Below are 15,284 nucleotides of genomic sequence, written 5' to 3' on the forward strand. Positions count from 1 at the left end.
CCAGCCGCCGCCCCCCGCCCGCCTTGCCCGGACCCGCGGCGCACCGCGCCGCCCCCCTCCCGAGAGCGCCCGGCTCAGCCTGCCGCCGCCCGCGCGCTCGCCTTCCCGACGCCGCTCCGGAGGAGGAGGAGGAGGAGGAGCCGGAGGCCGGAATTGCTTCCCGGGAAGCGCAGGAGGCTGGGAGCGCGTTTCCGGAGGCCGCGACGCCGCGCCCGGGGCTTGCAGGGGCGACGCGCAGGAGAGGCGGGCGCCGGCGGGGTGAGTGCGGCCGGGCGCGGGGCTGCGGGCTGCGGCGGGAGGCTGCGGCGGTTCCGTGCGGGCGTCCAGGCGCGGCGGCTGCGGCCGGGGGTTGCTCGGCAGGGGCCGCGGAGTAAGGGCCGGGCCGGGCTGTGCGGGCGGCGCTGGGGGCGGCCCCTCCGCGGCAGGGGAGGCCGAGCGGCTGGCCAGGTGGGCACCGAGCGCGGGGGCCGGAGAGGCGGAGGCGCGGGAGGCCGGCCGCAGGGAGGGCTGGGCCGGGCCGGACTCTACGCCCGCTTTGCCCGGCTGCGGCCAAGCCTCGCCCCGAGCCCCCCGAAAGCCTCCTCCGCCCGGGAGCGTCGCCTCCCGCTGCCCGGCTGCGGCTGCCGCGTTCTCCACGCCGGGAGGCGAGGAAGGCGGCCGCTCGAGGGGGCTCCGCCGGCGCTTCTCGGGGAGGCGGAGTGAGGCTTCGTGCCGGGCAGGCCGAGGGGCGCCGCGGCCGGCCTGGGGCGCTGCGGGTCGAGCCGGGCGGCGGGAGGGGGGGGGGCAGCCGAGGCCGCCCAGGCTGTTCGGGGACTCTCCGGCTTGCGGGATTCTTCGTGTCTTTTCAATCTCCAAATTGGCTCGCCCGGTAGTTTGTGGCTAACAGAACCCGTAAGAAACGCCGCCACAAAAAGAGACCTGAAGGGTGGGGGGCTGCGGAGGGGTCTCGGTGCCGGCCTGCGCGCCTCTTCCTGGGGCCTCCGCTGGGAGTGGATCCAGGCCCAGCGCGGGGAGAGGAGAGCCACGGCCGCGCCTGCTCCTTTCTGCGCCCCACCATTAAGCCTCCGGTATATTTTCAGGTACGCAGATACGGAGAAATTATATCCGTATTCTACCGGTGCAGCTCAGTTGCTCCTTTAAGAAATAAACCAGCGTACCTGTTTCTGGCCAGTGCCTGCCAAGGTGCTGGAGTGATGGACAAGGATTGGGTTCTTTCTTGCGTAACGTCAGTCATATTCGATTCCTTGTCTCTAAACTCCATCTGCTCCCCTTCCCTTGTCATGACTCCTGCGCGCCCAGTTTCCGCAGCCACAGAATTGCCTAGGTTATGGGCCTTGACCCTTTTTGCCTACGCAGTGATCTCAACTTCTTGGTCACAGTTAGGGTTGTTAGAAGCTCTGCAAATCAGGGCACTTCTCTTTACTCAGGAAACCATCGTTCTGTCAGGTTTAAGGAATGTTACATTGGATGTTGCAACCCATTGATCTATAGAGTTCATTATCAAGCAACTTCACAAATTGTTAAAAAAAACCCCTCAACTGATCTCCATTATTAGCTAATGAATTGAACCAAGGCAGTAAGTTGGAGCCTACTTGATCTTGCCTTACGTGGTTTCAGAACATTGACTGAAATCGATTTCCGTGAGATATTTAAACAAAATATCTGTTGGCAAATCTCTGGTACTTGCTTGTGTGACATTGAGAAGACGTGGGGTTCATTTTCAAGTTTGGAGTCCACATACATTTTACCAAGTAAAAAGCATACTAGCTCCTTCATAGCCAGCCGGTAGTGTGGCCTCACAGTGGAGATATTGTGAAGCTAGAAAGTGAAGGCTGATTCTGTTGTTTCCTAAAGGGGTGGTCTCACCTTCTACCCCAACATAATTCCTTAAGGAATAAAAATTAAATGCCAAATTTTTGCTTTTAGCTCTATTTTGCTTAAGTGGATTAATAGTCTGGTCAGGATATTGAATCTTATTCAGTGTACCATTTTGAAATGTAACATTTAAGTTGTGTTGGTTAATCCGTGCTGATTAATTTGTGTATTAAAAAATTGTTTCAAGCAGGATTACAGTACAATGCTATTTGCTGGTAAGTTTGAGTGAAAAGAAGACTTGAACGTAGCATCGGAGACCTTTTGGGGCCCCTGTTGTGTAGTTTTGTGCTTAAACAGCGGTCCTCCTCAGGTCTGTTCAGTGGAGCTCACTCCCAGGAAAGTGCCCATAGAATTGCACTGGCAGTCTCCGCCATGCAGTCTCTTTAGACTTTGGTTTGTTTGCAGCTTCGTAGTGGCTTCGGCTGTCTTCTCTGCCCCTTCTTATTTCTGTTCTACGGCGCTCAGGCTGGCCCATTCAACAAGGCCTGGGATCACTATGGTTGTTGCGGCTTCTTTCTCACTTTTGTGGAATTTGTTCATTTTCAGGGATCTGTGTTCTGTGCTGGTTGTTCCTCTGCCTCCATTGCCAAGGCTGAGATGATTTTATTAAACTGTTGACTTTGTTTGTCTTGCTGATGTCAGAATATAAGAAGCTGTTGAGTTGTGCATTTTTACCCCACTCTTCCCTAAGAGGCCCAGAGTGGCAAACATTGTTCTCTCTGTTTTTTAATTCCCCCCCCCCGCAACTTTATTTAATTCCAAACATCGTACCACATACACCTAAACATATATACAATTCAAGGTAGTATGTTACATTGGGTATATAAAGTAACTAAGTCTTGTATAACATGGTTAACATATGAACACTAAGCATTATGTCTTAAACATAAATTGGGAGAAGACTAGGTATTTAATTTATGTTTTATTTGTTATTAGAGTTCTGTGTTTTTGTTAGGTCAGGGCCTGCTTACCATTTGCTTGCTTCCCGCAGGCCCCGTCGTCCTTGCCGAAGGGCCTTTCCACACGCCCTTGAGAGTTTGGGTGGGAGAATTGGGGGGGGGGGTGGAAATGGCATTGTGTGGTACGTCTGTTTTCAGTGCATAATGTAGGAAGGGGATTGTTTGGACAACTATAATGATTGAAGGTTTTGGAGCTCATGTGTTACCGTATAGGTAGGCAATGTCTATAATCTAGTTCTGATCCAGACATGCTGTGAGCGTTACTGGCTGATGCTATCTCCTTGCCACGTGAAATTTGCAGCTCTGCCTTGCTCTGGCTTCATGTATTGAAAATTGCAGTGCTGATGCTGGTTAACAGCTTCGGTGGGATCACATCAAAACAGTTTCAGGTTAATGTCTGTTCTTTTAGTTGTGGAAAAATAAAACTTGTGTAGCCTTTGGGATATTTTCTAACTAACTGCCATGCCTCTATGAAACCTTTAGAAACACCAGACGCACTCTGTGAGATCACTTAGTATAATAAAATCTGGTTAAATTTTGAAACTTGGATAGGAGCCAAGATTTTCAAAAGTTTCTCCTTCACGCCACCCCTCTTCCACTTTTACTTCGATGTTCTTTTCATTTTTTGCAAGGGATGATTTCATGCTGTAGTGTTTAAAGCGGGTTTCTTGAAGGGCATTCCATTCCATGAATTAGTCTTGCATGTGGGGATATATGAAGGTTCCTTTCTTTACGTGGAGTCAGGCTGCTGGTCTGTGTCGTTGCCTGCTGTCTGCTCATATCTAGGGAATGACAGGGAATGGGGCCATCTTTACCCAAATCATTTGTTCTAGCATTGGACTTTGGCCCTTATGTATTTATTTTTAAATGATGTCCTGTGTACTTCCAACACGCAGTGTGGATTAGTTACCCATAATATTGTGTGTGCTATTTTCCAGGTGGAAAAATGGAGAAATTTGGGAAAGTACCAGAAAAAAAAACTCTTGTGATTTTTTTCTCTCTTTTGGAATGAGTAAAATGTCTTTGACAAAGTCTTATGGAAAATGTATAGAGAAAAAGCATGAAGGCTTTTAAAAATTTTCCTATGGAAATTTTTGGGAACACTAAAAAAACTCCTCTGAGGTCTATTTTTATCTTTTGGAATAAGTGAAATTTGCTAAGATAGCATAGAGTGCCGCAGTTTGGAACTCTCTAATTTAGTGTTGTGTACGTTTGCAGTTTTGCTTCTAAAAAACATATATTTAAATTCCATAAATATTCCAACTGATACAACTTTTCATGCAAAGTTATAATTGATGCTTTTTAGGTTGTTAAAGCAGCCAAATAGGTTTAGGTTTGAAAGGAAATTAACAGTGCAGTCCTTAGCAGAGTTACACCAGTCTAAGCCCATTGATTCCGATGGGCTTAGACTGGAGTAACTCTGCTTAGGTTTACATTGTAAGTATTCCATATCTCCCCCACCCACCCACAGCCCCTCCTCCTGGAAGAAACCTGTTTTTTCCCCATGGGTTCAAAATTTCTGGAAATGTTACATCTCTATGTGAAATAAACGTAGGGAATAAAACAAGATTATCAAAAGACATTTCTTGCGCATCAGGATCCATTGAGAAGGAGTCCTGGTTTTGAAAAGAAAGTTTGAAGAGTCGGGGTCTTCCAGTTGTCCCCTCAGGGCTGTTTTATATGTGAATTGCACATGACTGTAAATCGTGTCACGTGACTAAATCGGGAGTGTCAAGCCTATGATTGCCTCCCTCACTAGCTTTTCAAAGAGCTGTGCCAAATGAACGTCACTTTTGCACACAACTGGTATGTTTTGCCCTTCCCTAAGCCATCTTGTCCCCACAAACCCCAGCTGTGCCTGAATTCAAAGCCTGCTGGTGCCTGCTGACCTCTCCCTTCTATGGTTTCCACTGTTTGGCAAGACGGGCATGTTTCAGCTGCCTTCAAGCAGGAGCAACATGACCGTGAAACTGTTGTATCTGCTTAGTGAATCACCCCTTGAAGGAGCATAGCAGACGGCTTTGCTGGCCAGTATAGCGAAGAACCGACAGGAGACGCAGTCAGGATGCAAAGTCTGACTCTCCTACTGGAGGCGAGGGCTTTATTAGAAACTTTCCAGGAAGTCCCGGAAACAAGCAAGACCAAGTAAGTCAGTAGCAAAATTTACAATACAATCTGAGACAGTCACAGGCGACTGGGCAAAACATGCTGTGGTCAGCTTTTCGTCTTATCTGTGAAGCATAGCGGAGTACAGTGTGAGCTTGTGTGATTATATTGTGCAGCTTCTGTGAGGGTGAGAGAACCCGCTGAGACATGTTGAGAAAGGCCCAAGGCCAAGATGTTTTCCCTGATCACGGCATGCCTATTGATCAGGAATTCCAGCGTGGGCCTGCCAAGGCTGGCTGGTACGCCAGGTGCAGCCCGTGCAGCCCACAGGCCAGTGTCCAGTGGCGTACGGCTAGAGTTTGTCAAGGCCCTGCAGCATTGCCCAGCGATTTCTGGTTGTGGATCTGCCCCTCAGGGAAAAATAGCGCTTGAGGTGATGGCTGACTAATGGTAGATTGAAGTCATGATTTCCGCCACGCCCAGTGTATCTGCTGCAAGAGCTGTTTATTATAATCCATTTCACTGTACAATTATTCACTTTTCACCAGTATTCACTTTGAAAACTAGAAGAAAACAAATCCAGTGACGAAAGGGACCATGAAGGAAAGCAAAGACTAAAAACTTAAAAAGAATTATTGGAGTTAGCGTTTCTGTTTGAGAAATTAGAAGAAACATCTAGGGGAAGAAAGATCTTTTCCGACCCTGTGAGGAAGTGCTTTGTTGTTATACCTCAGTGTTTTTGGTAAAAAAAAGTTGAAATCTGCCAAGTGACTGGTATTCTACAATTAAGAAGGAAATAACAAGGGAAACTGTACAGGCCATTGTGAAGATCTTGACAAAAGGACGCAGGAGAGCAAAGGAACCAGAGGGCGACTAATCTGGTTCGCATAGTTAGGAAACAAACAGGTCGGACCCAAAGTAAACTGGAAGACCTTGAAATAAAGACACCTTAGTGAAGAACACAGTGGGGCGTATTTATAGGTTAGTACAAATTCTGAAACGGCCAAAGTGTCTATAAATTATTCTTTTGACTGCTTAAATTCTTTTTTTTTAACTTTTACGTTTCTCCAAAGGCTCCTAAGTGCACAGAAGTAAATCAAACATTCATGGTGATCAAAACATCAAAGGAGATCTTTTGGGCAATGTAGAATAAAATCTGTGGGCATTTGACCTTTACACGTCTATATGACTGCCTAAAGAAGAGATATTTTGTCAGAATTAAAGTCACAACGCGCCCATCAGCTTGCCCCTGTGTCTTGGCCCGATCCTAATTCCTGTGCAGCACGTGACTTGGTGGCAGTCTGGCGTCTGCTTTCCACAGTAACGGGTTCTTTACCTGAGTCTTTTCTCTCAACTTCCTTCTGGTCTTTTCCCTTTACTTCCTTCACCCAAACCAACCTTCTGATTTGCCTGGACTGATATAACGAGGTGGAATACGTGGCCAAGAGTTCTCAGGGTTTGTCATCGCAACCCAGTCTCCCACATATTAAAAAAGTACTTGACCAAAACTTTCTCTGAGGCAACTGCATCTGACGAAGATAGCTGTGATTCTCAAAAGCTTATAGATGCAGAGAAGTTAGCCGTGTTAGTCTGTGGTAGCAGACTCTTTTCAAAAGCTTATGCTACAGTAAAGTTGGTTAGTCTTAAAGGTGCTACTGGACTCTTTTCTATCCTGATGCGACTGGAAGCAGATTTGCAAAATGAAGCTGTCTCTGAGTACAGCATTATGTGCAACGACTGAAGTTTTTGCAACATGCTGGGCATATGGCAAAATGCATTTTCATCATGTAAAGGTTTTATGTTTCATCAATGGAGAAGGAAGTTTGCATGTTACGAGCCTGTTGCGCAGGACCACCTTGGTCATATAAATGCAGTTGATGTTGCTTGTCCTAGAGCTCTGGTCTTTACGGCGATTGTCCTACAAACCAAATCTAAACTATAAGATAATCAGTAAATTTTAATGTGGAGCTCTGTGCTGTGTTCTTGCTTTTAGGTTACTCTGGAGGGTTCAGGCAGCAGTATGAGAAACGAATGTAGCCCTGATTCTGTGCCACAGACTTCAGAAAAGCAAAGCAGTAACCTATTTGGCCGCCTGTCTCCATATATTGTTTGACACGACCCGTGACCAATTCCACATTCATTATTTATTTTTGTTTGTTCATAGTATGCCTTTCTTGCTGAGACTCAAGGCAGGTTACACAGTGTAGGGGGGGCGGGTACAGAGAATGCCCGTGTACGGGCAGCTGTTGACTTTGCCCATGTGCAAGGTGGCACCTGCAGAAGGCCCCGTTCAGATGAGTGAAGCTGGCATGGTGGGGCATAAGGAGAGAGGCAGATATGAGGGGTCAAGGTCATGAAGGGCTTTGCATACGATCGCCCGTGCTTTGGACTGAGCCAGTAACTAATGGGAAACCAGTGGAGTGACTGCAGAATGGATGTAATACGCATACTCCGCCTGCACCAACTGCAGTCTTTAAGTGGCCTTTGAGGAGAGACTTGTGTAGAGTTCATTGCAGTCGTTTAGTCTCAAGGTTAAATTACACCAATGGAGGAGAAGAGAATAGTCTCAAGGTTACCACAGCGTGGATCCAGGTGGCTCGATCGGCCACATTGAGGTAGGACGCTATCATTCAGGCTAAACTGAGTTTGGAGAAGGCATTTTTTTGCAGCTGCATTAACTTGCTTCTCTAGCAGCAGTGCTGCACCCAGAGTAACTGACGGGCTCATAACTGAGTCTGAAAGGGTGAACTGGACCCCATCGAAAGTGAGGAGCGCGTGTGCTTTAATATCGCCCGTCTGAGTTCAGTTTCAATTTGTTTGCTTTCAGCCATTTGACCGTAGGTGTCAGGCTCAAGGACTCTACTGCATTGCCAGGGGATTTGGATAATGAGACGGAGAGCTGGGTGTTGTCGGCATATTGATGGCATCCAATTCCTAGAGCTACAAATGATTTCTCCTAAAGGCTTTAGATAGAGGTTGAATAACACGGGGGATAAGATTGCACCCTGTGGGACGCCTGCAAGATAGTTCCCACCCGCTCTTTGAGTCTGTTCCATGAGGAGGAACCATTTAAACCACGTCAAGGCACATCCCTCGATACCTGTTTCTGCTGCCAAATGTCTCAGTAGGACGCCGTGGCGGTCTGTTGTATCCAAGGCTGCAGGTAGCTCTGGAGGCTTCATTGATGCTGCTGCTGGATCTGTCTCCATCCCACTGCATCTGCATTCTTTTCAAAGGGAAAAATTAACGATTAAATAAATACTTCTCTTAAGTATTTTCCTAGAAGATGCCTTTATGTAGTCTGGCCTCCATCAGCAGCAGAGTAGGACAGGAAGTTCCCAGTGTGGTCAAGTCATAACACTTGAGGTAGTTGAGTCTAAAGTTTGGGATTTGGTTTAAGGAGCAGTATGCTAAAGTGGATCTGTGAGTTTAGAACTGGAGCCCTCCTGAACTCTCCGATTTCTGTTTAGACAAATGCTCTTGCTCCTGAGAAGTTGCTAAGGTCCACTTCAGGAAGTTCAGAGGAAGTCTTAAATTTGGAATATTTGACCGGCATGCATGTGTCAGGGTTTAAAACAAGACTGCCAACTTCATATTGGATAGACAAAACAGCTGCAAAATGGACTGCAGATCTGGCTGATAGCCGAGTGGAGAGATTTTGTGTCTTGTAATTAAATTTGGATTCTTTCTTCATTCTTAATCAGTATTCTAATCGACAAGGGAGCTTCTCAGCTAATATCCTTGTGTTTTTTCTTCTTCTTAGTGTCATACACATGAATATTATAAATGCAAAATTGTCTGCATGTTTCTTTGAAATGACATTAATCCAAATTGATCCAGGATGTGGTGTGAGAATCTTTGGTGCCCTATTTAAATGTTTGCAGCTGAGGTTGACTTTATTATCATTGCTTAAGGGAGAATTCATAGGGAAGAAAATGTTTGATATAATTAGAAACATAGATCTGGAAGGCGCCTCAAAGGTCATCTAGTCCAACCCCCTGCACAATGCAGGAAATTCACAGCTACCTTCCCCCCTCTCCCAGTGACTTTTGCACCATGCCCAGAAGAAGGTAAAAGACCTCCAGGATCCCTGGCCAGTCTGGCCTGCAGGAAAATTCCTTCCTCATTCTGACGTGGCGATTGGCATTACCCTTGGCATACGAGAAAGGGTGACAAGACCCTAGCGCTGGCGAGTGCCTTTATCGCCTCCCTCTCCTGATCTGCCTAAATTCATATTGAGTCATCATTGATGCCAGGTGGCCATCAAGCCTCTTCCAAGGTACCCCCAAGGAAGGAGAGCCCACCACCTCCCGAGGAAGCTTGTTCCACTGAGGGACCGCTCTAACAATCAAGAAGTTTTTCCTAATGTTCAGCCGAAAACTCTTTTGCTTTAATTTCAAGGCATTGGTTTTAGTCTGACCTTCTTGGGCAGCAGAAAACGACTCTGGGCCATCGTCTACGTCACAATCCTTCAAATACTTCATATCACCTCTCAGTCACCACCTCCATCCATCACTTTGTGTGAACTGGACACTGTACTTCTGCTGATACAGCCTAAGATTGCATTTGCCTTTTTAGCTACAGCATCACACTGCTGACTCATGTTCAGTATATGGTCTATTAAGACCCCGGGATCTTTTTCACATGTATCACTCCCAAGACAAGTCTCCCCCATCCTATAATTATGCCTTTGGTTTTCCTACCTAAATGCCGAACTTTACCTTTCTTTCTCTTGAAATTCATTTTGTTAGTTTTAGCCCAGTTTTCCAGCCTGTCAAGAACCTCCTGAATCTTGATTCCGACTTCTGTGGTATTTGCTGCCCCTCCCAATTTAGTATCCTCTGCGAATTTAGTGAGCATCCCCTCTATCCCTTCATCCAAGTACTTTATAAAGATGTTGAACAACGCAGGGCCCAGGACAGATCCCCGAGGCACTCTGCTTGTCTCTCCTCTCTCAGAGGACGAGGAACTATTTCCTTGTCCTCCAATAGGGCTACCAGCTTAGACTCGCTACAGGTGAGATTTCGACTACCCTCCATTAGGAAGGCGCACCTGGCACAGCCTTTGCAGGCCACTACTTCAGTTCCCTCAACAGCCATGTTGCTTCGATCCAGATATTTATTTATTTATGTCATTTATAGTCCACCTTTCTCACTGAGTCTCAAGGCGGATTACACAGTATGAGATTAGTACAATACGTATCAAGTACAGTTCCATACAGTATCAAGGACATTTCCGTAAACAACGGCATAGGGTAAATAGATACAAGATTAAAAGACATAGGAAGTGAACCAGTCTTTCCTGAACTCCCCTGCCAAACTTCCACACACAACTTCCTGTTTGCTTGCTCCAGGTTGTGAGCTCACTAAGTGTGTGAGGCTATTTGTACAGCTGTGTAAATGTAGACCCCACCCCCAAATCAAGGAAGGTGACTTTCCTCACTCAGCAGTCAGGTGACTCAGTGGCCACAAGAAGAGGAGGGAGAACACTCACTGCCCCACTCAAGCCGCAGCTCACGCAAGCGATAACCTAGCGGACACAGGAAGGAGGAGGGATAGCAGCCCAAGCCAACATGCTTACTCTCAACCAAAACTCCCGTAAGAGTATTCCTGAGGTTTTTAAGGAAGGACATCATCTGGCAATTATTTTCATTATTACAAACCTAATTGAATTGCTTATGGAATTATGCTTTTGGATTTAGAAATGTAGCCATACCTCTTGTGAAGGCTGTTCCTGTAAGGAATTTCAAATGTAGCTGGCAGGATCACGTGACCAGTTCTTGTCACAGTGGAACCTGCCATAGAAACGTGGAAGTAGTTCAGCATGAAAACGAAATCTTAATTGTTATGTAAACCAAAAATTCTGAATGAAGTTGGACGCTAGGAAACGGGGTAGTATAAAATGCATGTTCTAATAGCTATGTGCCCTAACCTCAATAGCTGAGGTGAGCCGGATCTCTGAAGCTAAGCAGGGTCAGCCTTGGTTAGTAATTGGATGGGAGACCGCCAACGAAGACCAGGGTTTGCAGAGGCAGGCAATGGCGAACCACCTCTGTTAGTCTCTTGCCATGAAAACCTCAACAGGGGTCACCATAAGTCAACTACGACTTGAGGGCACTCTCTCATAGCTATGGAATGGGAATATTATAGAGGGGCTGTGGGGGAGGAGCCGTGGCTCAGTGGTGGAGCATCTCTTTGGCCTGCAGGTGGGCCGCAGCTGAATCGCCAGCATCGCCAGGGTAAAGGTCCGGGTAGTCGGTGATGTGAAAGTCATCCGCTCGAGACCCTGGAGAGCTGCTGCCAGTTGGAGTGGACAGTACTGACCTTGAGAGACCAAGGGTCTAAATCTGATTAAAGTAACTTCAACACGTTCCCAACTAATTAGTTCTGAATGCTAGATTTGTCGTTGACTTAATGCTTGCTATAAATTCTAAAAAGAAGAGTATCTCTTGCAAAAAAGAAGAGTAAATACTCAAAAAGATTTTGAGAGGCCTTTAATTTATCTCTGTGCTTTGACAGTGACTAATTGTTTAAGCCTTTGGAATGGAATGGATGAAAGGACCAATAGATGTGGAGGAATCCCTTTGAAGAATCTTGACTTATGAAGCAGGAATGCAAGAAGCTTGAAAATCCGAAACCAAGGACTGGCATCTGAATGCAAAAGCAGGAAGAGCTGATGTGAGATAGCGGCATTTGTAAGTGACACCAGCTGCAATCTTATGAACACTCCTCTGGGAGTGAACCCTGAAGAAGAGGAAGAAGAAGAAGAAGAAGAAAGAAGATGATTCAATTTGATTCGATTTATATAACACCCTTCAGAACAACTTAATGCTCACTCAGAGCAGTTTACAAAGTATGTCATTATTATCCCCACAACAAAACACCCTGTGAGGTGGTTGGGGCTGACAGAGCTCCAGAGAGCCGTGTCTGGCCCAAGGTCACCCAGCTGGCCTCAAGTGGAGGAGTGGGCTGACTTCTGAGTGGATCTGTTAAGATTGCTCTTGAGGAAATATGGAGTGAAAACTTTTAACGTGGAATCTATTGACCATTTTCATTGTTCTCAGCAGAACCACACTGCTTGAAACGGGCTGAGGACCAAACTTCGAAGACCAGTGAGCAGTCTTATATTTGTTTTAACAGACTGGAGTGTAGCAGTGGCAAGGATTCGTGTTTGTTAATAGCAGAAATAGGTTCCTGCTCATTTCCCCCAGGCCATTTCTATTCAAAAGCGGAAAAGATGAGAGGCACTTTTGGTCAGAAAAAGACTAAAAATGAAGGGGAGGGGCTAAAGATGTTCTTCCTTCTTTCAATATTTCAATTAGATTTGTAATTTCTCCCTATAGCTGCATTTAATTTAAAAACAATCTGTTTAAAGATCTCCTATGTCATGTCATGTTTGCTGCTGAGAACCACCTCTGTTTGTAAATGTGGAATATTATTATGGTGCCTGCTCCCTTTATGCCTCCAATGAAAACTCTGAAATTCAATTTTTGATAGACTTGCATTTTCTTATGAGATTCATCAGTGATTTCTAATTTGTGGAGCAGCCTTTGTGGCCTAATAAAAAAGTGTGTGATGTTATCTATGTAGTTACTTTCAGAATACTTCAAAAAGAATTAGAAACAATCAAAGATTTTAATAGAAAACCTAGAGAGTAGCTCTAGGGCATTTTGTGGGTACAAACGCATTACCGTTGCTAATTACAGATTTGACGGGAAAGCCTGTGTAGTTCTATTTTCTTCTTTTCCATTTGCTCGTGTTCTCAGGAGAGGGGATATTATACTTTAGAAGCAATTAAACCTACCCAAATAATTTCTCATTTCTACTTCACATGGTACTTTCCTAGGTTATCATAGTGTCATCATCCTTTTATTGGAATAATATTTTCCCCATGAAGAGTAGCCACGGGGGACTTTTTGATCTTAAAGGAAAGGTTATATGGAGAAAGACTTAAAATGATCAAACAGGCACACTTTTGAGCATATGGAAAGTCAAATTGCAACAAAAGTACCAGGTTTTAATATTGTTATTGTTTAAAAATAACTTTAAAACTGTTGGAATGTTAAAGGACAGTTTCCCTGCTTTTTGGCATAGGTACATAACATCTCTGTTCATGTGGCCATTTCCCATGCTGGTTCCATAATCACTGGCATAGGTTTTTGGCTTGTCAAAAGATACTTTTTTCCTCTTTTGCTATGGGAAATGCTGGTAAAATCCAACCCATAAAGCTCTTACTATTTGTAGCAAGGATTGTTGCCATCCAATACGCTCCTAATACCAGCTGGGTTAAGGCAGGGGGTGGGCATTGCCACCTGCTCCGCTCCTTATACGAGCTTGGTTAAGGTGGGGGGTGGGCATTGCCACCTGCTCCACTTCTAATACCAGCTGGGTTAAGGTGGGGGATGGGCATTGCCATCCAATCCGCTTCTTATACCAGCTGGGTTAAGGCAGGGGGTGGGCATTGCCACCTGCTCCGCTCCTTATACGAGCTTGGTTAAGGTGGGGGTGGGTGGGCGTTGCCACCTGCTCCACTCCTAATACCAGCTGGGTTAAGGTGGGGGATGGGCATTGCCATCCAATACGCTCCTAATACCAGCTGGGTTAAGGCAGGGGGTGGGCATTGCCACCTGCTCCGCTCCTTATACGAGCTTGGTTAAGGTGGGGGGTGGGCATTGCCACCTGCTCCACTCCTAATACCAGCTGGGTTAAGGTGGGGGATGGGCATTGCCATCCAATCCGCTTCTTATACCAGCTGGGTTAAGGCAGGGGCTGGGCATTACCACCTGCTCTGCTCATAATACCAGCTGGGTTAAGGCAGGGGAGGGCATTGCCACCTGCTCCACTCCTGATACCAGCTGTGTTACGGTGGGGGATGGGCATTGCCATCTGCTCCTCTCCTAATAATCAGTCAGTAAGTAATAAGGGGCTCCACGTAGTAGAACCAAACAGCAAACAAGAACCTACTGCGGTGGAGGTCTAATAGTCCAAAACTCCTTAAAGTGCACCGTACAGACGAGGAAACACTTTCTTCATGCAGACAAATTTCTTATTTCTCCTTTTTACATATAAAGTGCTGGGTGCTGGAATGTATAACAATGAAGCAATTAGTACAAAACACTACAAAACCATAGGAAGCCAATTGACATGAGCAACACCACACATAGTCCCAGAGCTCCAAAAAAGGGCTTTTCAACAGTGCAAACGGAGGAAAACTCCCTTCCTTCCTTTCTTTGTATAAGCTGGGATCCAACGCCATGGGAAAGCAGAAGCCAACTCCTGGGCTGGAAGTCCCTGGGTGGAGGTGCAGTGAAGATCCAGGCTATCGACACGCTCAACAGATTGCAAGCTGAAATCCTGTTTCGTAAGGCTTTCTCAAGAGTGTTACCATACAGCAAACGATAAATCGTATCTGACGTAATAAATATATATGTAGCTCAAGCAGTCCTTCCATCAATTTCTGCTTATTTCACTAATAAAACAATTCTTGATAGAAAAACTTACTTACAGTTCCACAGGCATATTAAAAAGAGTCCAGTAGCACCTTTAAGACTAACCAATTTTATTGTAGCATAAGCTTTCGAGAATCAAGTTCTCTTCGTCAGATGCATGGTACAGAAACTGGTCAAATATAGAAGAGGAGGGGGGAGGAGAGGAGGAGAGAGAAGATGCAGTTGGGGGGGAGAGAGAGAGGGAGAGAGAGCCAACAGAGCATTTGAGATTCCAAGGGACACTTTTATTTGTAAATAAGAAGAGACAGGAACAATCCACTCTCCACTGGTCCACTGATTATACTCCGCTGGCATGGGACATCACCAAAATAATTAGATGACATTGGGACCTCATTAATGATATCCCTGGTTGTGAAAAAGGATTATCAATTGGATACCCCAATTTGCTAACATTTCCTAATTAACTCAAATAAATTTAAAACAATCAAAGTTTCCATGAAATGCATTAAGATTCCCATAGCATACAATACAAAGATTCTCACCTAGGTCCTCAAGAGATTTCTTCCTATCAAAACTCTAACATACTATCTGAGTTGGCATTTTTATAGGTTATCTTATGCAAAAATCTATAATACTTTTCTTGTGATATTTATTTTATTATATTAGATTTTTATTCCGCCCTCCCTGCCAGGCAGGCTCAGGGTGAACTACAACATTTCAATGTACATAACAGTTAAAAGCAGATGAAACATTATACAAATAACATTAAAATAATTGTATCCAGTAAATACAATAGAGCTTCTCTTCAGATGGCGACAATAAAATACTATATTTCAGGGCCTAGCTCATATATTTATCTATGATAGCATAGATAAACTATGATTGGTTTAATGCTT

The 15,284-nt window shown here is 45.5% G+C and overlaps 1 protein-coding gene across 8 annotated transcripts in view; it reads left to right on the forward strand.

The window, feature by feature from the left end:
• The first annotated feature begins 232 nt into the window (after positions 1–232).
• APBB2 (amyloid beta precursor protein binding family B member 2) overlaps positions 233–15,284 on the forward strand; it is a 217,740-nt gene continuing 202,688 nt past the window's right edge. For all 8 annotated transcript variants that reach the window (XM_054989597.1, XM_054989600.1, XM_054989598.1 and 5 more), the window contains exon 1: positions 233–258. The gene's annotated coding sequence lies outside the window, so the exon portion shown is untranslated. The remainder of the gene's footprint in view (positions 259–15,284) is intronic.

The sequence above is a fragment of the Eublepharis macularius genome, chromosome 10 (genome assembly GCF_028583425.1).
Source record: "Eublepharis macularius isolate TG4126 chromosome 10, MPM_Emac_v1.0, whole genome shotgun sequence".
NCBI classification, from domain to species: Eukaryota; Metazoa; Chordata; class Lepidosauria; order Squamata; family Eublepharidae; genus Eublepharis; species Eublepharis macularius.